The following is an 8269-nucleotide window of genomic DNA, read 5'->3' on the forward strand; positions in this document are numbered from 1 at the left end:
ACAAGAGTTTCCTCAATATGCATTTTGTGAGAACCACTCTGTCCTCACACAGCCTTGGCAAGTTTCCTGAGAAAATAGAAAAGTCAAAAGCTTTGCCTAAGTGGACAGAAGACATTCTTGGTCACCAGAAGAGAATCAGCCAGACCAGCCTGGAGCTCCGCCTTGCTCCTCCAGCCCATGTAGAAGCTTCTCAAGTGGAGGACAGGATCCAAGGGCCTCCCTGCATCGGTCAGAGCTGAGTCAGGACCCAGAACCTGGTGCACCCAGAACCAGTAGAGACTTCACCTCATTCCCATTCCCCAACTTCCCATGTCATCCTCGACCCCGACTCTAGAAAGTCAGTTCACTTGCCCAGCAGGCTTCATGGGTGTCAGAACACCCTGGGAGAACTAGAAACCTCATCACAGGATCCACAGTTATGGATAGGTTTAAGAAATTCAGGTTCCAGATTTCCCCCTCCCATTTCCACCTCTCTAACACTGACCTCCCTGTGGCCATTTTTATGGTAGAGGCTTCTTGCCAGTCCATCGGTCCTCCTCTGCCACCTCCCTTCTTACTGTCACCCCTGGCTCACCAGGATTGCACGCCCTCTCACCTAGCCCAGGTGTTCATCATCCCAGTCCCTAAAGAAGGGGAGAGTGTGAGATGTCGGTGACCCACAAAGCATCTGAGAGGGCTGCTGTCCTTCCCAGCATTAAACTTGATCAGTGAAGGACCAGCTGGGGCATTAAAGACGAGGTATATTGGCCATGCTAGGAGAACTTCTATTTAATGTCCTGTCCTCGTCTATCCCTGACCTGCATGAAAGAAAGCAAGGTTCCCGAAGCTGGGAGCAAAACAAGGAATGAGGCACAGGCCTTCCTTCACCTGGTAGCAAGCTCCTGGTCCCACTTATCTCTCTTTCTTTCTTTCTTTCTTTTTTTTTATGTTTTCATAAACTTTTAATAAGATTCTCAAAAGCTATTTTTTAATTAATTAATTTAAATTAGTTTCAAGTATGCAGTACATACTGCCAATTCCACTCATTTCCAACCCATCTGCGCCCCAGGTGCATGGAAAATTCAGCCCTCAGAGAGCAAGAGTGTGCATTTTCAGCTGTCAAACCCCAGCACGACCCTCCTTTCCTTTGTGAGAGAAGAGAGAAAGCCACCTTCCTCAAATTCCAATCTCCTCAGAGACATAATAAAAGACCATATTTCCGTGAACATATCCACATTGGCAAACAGCCTTCTGCTTTTCCTAAGAGAAGGGCTCTGCCACAGAATCACCAACTGTTAGAATGAGGCCTTGGAAATCTCCTTGCTCACATCCTCCATTTTATATGAGGAAGTGAGGCTCAGAGGGGGCTAGATCATCGAGAGCAGACAACAGTGTCTGCGTCCCCAGTCATGGCTCTGTCTACAACACCCCCACTGCCTCAGGGCCTTTGCACTTGCCGTACCCTTTGCCTGGAATGCTCCGCCCAAGCCATATTTGCACAACATATTCCTTCACCTCCTTAAGTCGTGATTTAAATGTCTTAGTGAGCCCTTCTTTGTCTATCCCATTTTTAAATTGCACTAATTCACTTGCTTTCCCCTTCTGTGTTATATTTTCCTCATAGAACGATCACCCACCAACATGTTCTATAATTTACTTAGTCATGTACCACATAAGGAGATTTCGGTCAACGATGGACAACTTATATATCAGTTGTCCCATGAGATTATAAAGGAGCTGGAAAACTCTTATTACCCAGTGACATAGAGCAACACATTATTCACCTGTTTGTGGTGATGCTGGTGTAAACGAATCTGCTGTGCTTCCAGTTGTACAGAAGTATAGAATGTACAATCACGATAGTAGGCTATATCATCTAGGTTTGTGTAAGCACATGCCATGATGTTCGCACAATGACAAAATCGCCTAATGACACCTCTCAGCACATATCTCTGTCATTAAGAAATGCATGACTGTATTTGTTTATTGTCTGTCTTCCCACATTAGAATGTAAGCTCCTTGCAGTCAGGGATTTATGTGAGCTTGGCCATCCATCACAGGAATTCAATTAATGTATATTGGCAAAATTAATAAACTGTCTCAATCAACCTTTGTCTGGAGGCCCCAAATCCAGATTACTACAGAGAACAGGCAGGAAATGCCGGCAGCAGGGCAGGGACCATGGCAAACCTGAGAGCTCATGTCACTATCTGAAGAAGACCACACTACTTAGCACTAGCTGAGCACTGCCATAGGACACTGCTGTTTTACTTTCTATTTTTCTAGAGAAACTTGAAATTGAAGTTTTGGGATGAGAAGGTGAAACCTACTGGGTTTTATATATGAGAAAAAATAGATTTTAATTGAATAATGAGCATACAGTTCAAACTGAGCAAACTGTTCAAATGGCAATGGTTTGTGGCCTCTCCTTGACCCGAACTGGAAAATGGCTGCAAAGGAAGGGGGGTGGGAGGGGAGAAGTGTGCATCAGAAGAGTTTCCTCTTTTTCTTCTGTGCATCCCTGCAGAGCTGAGAGAGAAGAACGAACTGCTCAGGTTTTGCATAGCCTAAAAACCCAAGAGATTAATTGAAGAGCTGGTACAGGGATGTTCAGAAGAGATTATTGCATACCAGAAGTTCCCCAAATATAATAGAAGTCTCACTCTCAAAAAGAAGAAACACAAGAGTTTCCTCAATATGCATTTTGTGAGAACCACTCTGTCCTCACACAGCCTTGGCAAGTTTCCTGAGAAAATAGAAAAGTCAAAAGCTTTGCCTAAGTGGACAGAAGACATTCTTGGTCACCAGAAGAGAATCAGCCAGACCAGCCTGGAGCTCCGCCTTGCTCCTCCAGCCCATGTAGAAGCTTCTCAAGTGGAGGACAGGATCCAAGGGCCTCCCTGCATCGGTCAGAGCTGAGTCAGGACCCAGAACCTGGTGCACCCAGAACCAGTAGAGACTTCACCTCATTCCCATTCCCCAACTTCCCATGTCATCCTCGACCCCGACTCTAGAAAGTCAGTTCACTTGCCCAGCAGGCTTCATGGGTGTCAGAACACCCTGGGAGAACTAGAAACCTCATCACAGGATCCACAGTTATGGATAGGTTTAAGAAATTCAGGTTCCAGATTTCCCCCTCCCATTTCCACCTCTCTAACACTGACCTCCCTGTGGCCATTTTTATAGTAGAGGCTTCTTGCCAGTCCATCGGTCCTCCTCTGCCACCTCCCTTCTTATTGTCACCCCTGGCTCACCAGGATTGCACGCCCTCTCACCTAGCCCAGGTGTTCATCATCCCAGTCCCTAAAGAAGGGGAGAGTGTGAGATGTCGGTGACCCACAAAGCATCTGAGAGGGCTGCTGTCCTTCCCAGCATTAAACTTGATCAGTGAAGGACCAGCTGGGGCATTAAAGACGAGGTATATTGGCCATGCTAGGAGAACTTCTATTTAATGTCCTGTCCTCGTCTATCCCTGACCTGCATGAAAGAAAGCAAGGTTCCCGAAGCTGGGAGCAAAACAAGGAATGAGGCACAGGCCTTCCTTCACCTGGTAGCAAGCTCCTGGTCCCACTTATCTCTCTTTCTTTCTTTCTTTCTTTTTTTTTTATGTTTTCATAAACTTTTAATAAGATTCTCAAAAGCTATTTTTTAATTAATTAATTTAAATTAGTTTCAAGTATGCAGTACATTGGTTAGACATCTATATAGTTCATAAAATGATCTCCCCAATTGCTCCCTCCCTCCCCTGGCCCTCCACCTAGCCATCATATTAATGCTAACTGTATTCCCTCTTTCTTTCTTAGGATTAGAACCAAAGGTTGAGAGAGTTGTCACAGAAATGTCTACTTCAATTGGAAAACAAAGTCAGATGTTTTCTGGCAGGAAGCAAGTAAATTTGGCTGAGAGACTTGACCATGGTAGGGGATATTTTCCATAAATTAAAATCTGTAACTCTAGAGTTTCATATAAATACATTTGAAGCATTTGCATTTGATAAAAAGTATTGCATTTGGCAAGGTGTAGCGAATTGATCAGTATTTTTATAGGTTAAAGATGATGCCTTTAGGTGAAAAATAAATATAATTAAAATAATTTGATAACAATGAATAAATACTTTGCAGTATAACTCCAAGAAATCAAGAGAATGAATAAATCTAACAACTGGATAGCAAATCTTTTGCAATTCAGGCTGCTTCCAATTCTTTGCTTTAAATATATTGACAGAGGAACTAACTGCATTGTCAAATGATGTATCACTATTACAATTATTAAAATAAATTTTGTGATATTTCACTATGTGATTGTTGTCATAAAATCACAAAAGAACTCAAACTGATGTAATAAATCTCCTTCCATAACTATTTATTTTCACCTATAAAAAATAGAAATAGAATTGATGCTGCATCCTGTCTCTTTCTAGTAATAAGTAACGTTCACCCATGAATATACAAACTATTTGTTAAAGCCTCAGTCATGTCATTTACAAGATATAGTTCCAAAACACTTTTTACATCTTCTTACATTTTATGACTATTATCAAAATTGTGATGTTATTATGACGTTATGGTTGACAGCACACCAATGGTGTATTAATAATAATTATGACATCTCAATCAAGAAGAACTTTTTAATAGTTTTATGATCACAGGATATAAAGGAAGAATTCAAATTTAATCAGTGCATTTTTTTTTTGTTTTAGAAGAGCAGGCTAGGACAATCAATTGAAAACTTTCCAGCATAAACAATTATACATTAGAATAAGATTTTGTGTAGTAAGCAGGATAGATATATAAATTTAAGGAAAGAAAGTAAAGATGTAAAATGCTCAAATGCTAAAAAAGAGTTTGTTTATGTATTTAAAAATAGAAAATGAGGAGTATCAAGTCCTATGCTATTTAGATTTCATTGGATAAATTTAATAGAAGAGATTTATTTTAATTGCCAATATTTAGAATATATCAGAAGTTACATATTTTGTATTATGTTAATTTCTTAAGTGTGATAATTGTATTCGTTGTCTTATAATAGGAAAATGTCCTTATTCTTAGGAGATATACCAGCTATAAAAATTTTCCTTTACATTCATATATCGACTTAGCTATCATTAACAATGTTTTTATTTCAGTATACTGTTTTTCTTTTACTTAGTTAATTTTGGGGGAAAAAATTATCATTAGCACAAATAGAAAATCATTACTTGTCATAAGCAAAAGATAAACATTAATAAATAATACGAAAATAACATGGTGTTTTAAATTTCTGGCTAAATTCTGTCACTTAAACAAAATGACTTTAATCCTGAAGCCTACCCTCCTTTATTTAAAAAAAAAAAATGGGCAGGGTGGTGCTCTAGAAAGCAGAGAGTGGTAGAAGCATTAAAGTAACTCTGTACGCAAACCGACTTCATTTTTTCTCTCAGGTAAGGATGAGAAAAGGCAATTAAATATGGAGTGTTTTACATGCTAAATAGGTGAGGTACAGGATGCTAGGAGAACATACAGGAGTGAATGTCTCAAAAGGCAAAAAAAAGACTATCCTAGGTAGAGGGGACATTGAAGCAAAGATCTACAGATGAAAGAAAACAAAGCACATTTGAATAGGATTCAGTATGACTCGGGTCAACTATACCTCCTGGTTTTCTTAGGAGAGTCTAGTTTTCTCTTATTGTGCCAGAGAAATTATCAACAGCTCCCTCTTTCATTCTCGCTTATATTCTGATCTGGACAATCAACTACAGGTCTTTCTAAGTATGTCTAAAATGTGTACAGTAAGATGATAAGAGACAATAAATGAGGCTGAGGAGGTGGGCAGAGCTGAATCCCCAAGGCAACAGGGAATCCTAAAGCACTCAAGCAGGGGAAGGCCATGTGGAGACTGCATTCGGGAATGGCTAAGTGTGGCCAGTGGACCAGAGGATGGGAGACTGGATTGAAGTAAAGAGGGTAGCATCAATGAAAAAGAAAATAAATGATCTGATGCAAATGACTTTTTGGGAAGTAGATTCACAAGGACTTAGTAATTGATTGTGGCCAGTAGGTTAGGGGGAATGGAACAGGAATAGTCAAGGATGATAACCAGCTTTTGGCTTGAGCAACTGTTTGAATGGTGGTTACACTCACTGAAGCTGAAGATTCAAAAAAAAAAAAAGGAGCAAGTTAATGGGAGAGCTAAGCGTCAATTGGGTCAGATGGAGTGTGTAGTACCTAGTGAGCATCTAAGTGGACGTGTGTAATAGTATTTGCATGTACAATGACAAAGTGGGATCTGTCAGCATTAAATAAGAGTTCTTCAACACATACCCACACATGCACATGCACACACACACATACACACACACACACTCCACATACACAAGTGAAGATCTACCATCCATAGAAGGACTGCTATAACAGTGAATGTCAGTGACAGATGGTGCATTCAGAACCCCTGCAGTTGCATGTGTCATTTGAAAAAGCCTGTCTCCTGGCAGGTGCTTTTGACAGTCCTCCCTCTGTTTCAGAATCAGTGATGCCAAGGGAAGTGGAAGCCAAGCCCATGGGTAGAATTGTTCAGGAAGAATAGGGGCCTAGAGCGGAAATGGGAGAAGCTCCAGTATGTAAATGCAGAGCAGAAGAATGTCAACCAGCAGAGGAGAGTGAGAAGGAGCATGAAGAGTAGGGAGGAAAGCCAAGAGAATGTGGTGCTCCTCAGTTAAAAGAGCATGCTCCACAAAGAAGGGAGGGGTCAGATGGTCCAAAACAGTGACAAATGGGGCTGAGAAGTCATGGTAACGATCAAGAGCTGTCTATTGGTCCTGATAACAGGGAGGTCACTGTGACCCTTGGTTGGATATCTGCTAGACACTTGAGGGGTAAAAGCCAGATTACAGTGGACTGAGAAGCGGGTAGAGGTGAGAAAAAGGCCTTTCCATCGAGACATTTGCCTGTGACCAAATGAGAGAAATAATGTGACTCCCAATCAGTCATGTGGCTTTCTTAATACCAAAAAATGTGACCTGAGCTCAAGGAAAGGTAGTAAGAATTGCAGGTCTCTGCCCAGCCAATATAGGCCCAAAGAAGCCATCACTGGGCTCCCTTGGCTGGGTGCCTCATGCAGTACCATACCACCTCTGTGCCACATGCTCAGCCAGGCAAACCATATTCATGTCTGGACATGAGTCTTATCTCTTAGTCCCCAGTAATGCCTCTATATGCTAGATAGAACTACATCTCTTGCACCTTCATAATCTCAACAGTAACATTAACTATGATTTTACAACTAGACTTTAAGGAACTTGTAGGTTACACTTTAACAACATTATATAGTTCATTCTTTAAAAACAATCCTAGGCCACAAAAATAGTTATCTGCATAATATAATTGAAGAAAGTGAAGATCAAAGAGGTTAAGGTCACACAACTACTGGGTGGCAGAGCCAGAACTCAAGCTCATATCTGCTTGACTCTGCTGGAACACTTCTTCTCCCCACAAGGCTTGCTAAACAAGAGCATCTTACTGAAAATCACTCAATGCCTCATGAGGTTGATAATAGGGCAAAGTGTGCATCTCACTGCATCTCTGAGGAAGAAATAGTTATGTAGATTCCTGACCCCGGTCCGGAGTCAGAAAAACCAAGTTCAAGTTCTAACCTTGGTAACTAATTTACATAACCACCCTGTACCTGTGTCCTTGTGCATAAAAGAGGGGTGCATGTTGGCTAGATCAGGAGTCTCCAATTCTGATCACGTACCCTATTAACTTAAAAAAAAAAAAGCACATATTGCTAATATATGTATTTATTTATCCTTTCATTTATAAGGTACAAATGTGTGCTTCAATAAATGCTGCATATAATATTAAAAGGCATAAAAAATACTTCAAAGGATGAGATAAAGATGAAGTAAAGAATATTAAATGTCTTGTTGATTGTGATGGCTTCATGCAATCATCAGCTATTACCTCAAGGCGCAATATGAATTGGGGGAAAATGATTTATTATAATAGTAGAAGACAAAAATCTATAGATCAAATATCTTAATATTTCAAGACATTTAGGGCTGACTTCCTACCAGGTTTGATGGAACCATCTTTGTTTTTCCCTCATGATGGTGACCAATGGAGAGGGGCAATACTGCCATGTCTTCCTGGTCCACTTGTGCTTGCACAATCTTCAACTGGTAGTGTCTTTTCAGACTGTCTATTGAGTGAGGGATAGCTTCATTTAAACAAGGAAATAGAATTCCTAAATCTATCTACATAAGCACATGTATCAGTTTCCTATGGTTGCCATGACAAAGTACCACGAACTTGGT

The sequence above is a fragment of the Pteropus vampyrus genome, unplaced genomic scaffold (genome assembly GCF_000151845.1).
Source record: "Pteropus vampyrus isolate Shadow unplaced genomic scaffold, Pvam_2.0 Scaffold17, whole genome shotgun sequence".
In the NCBI taxonomy this organism is placed as follows: Eukaryota; Metazoa; Chordata; class Mammalia; order Chiroptera; family Pteropodidae; genus Pteropus; species Pteropus vampyrus.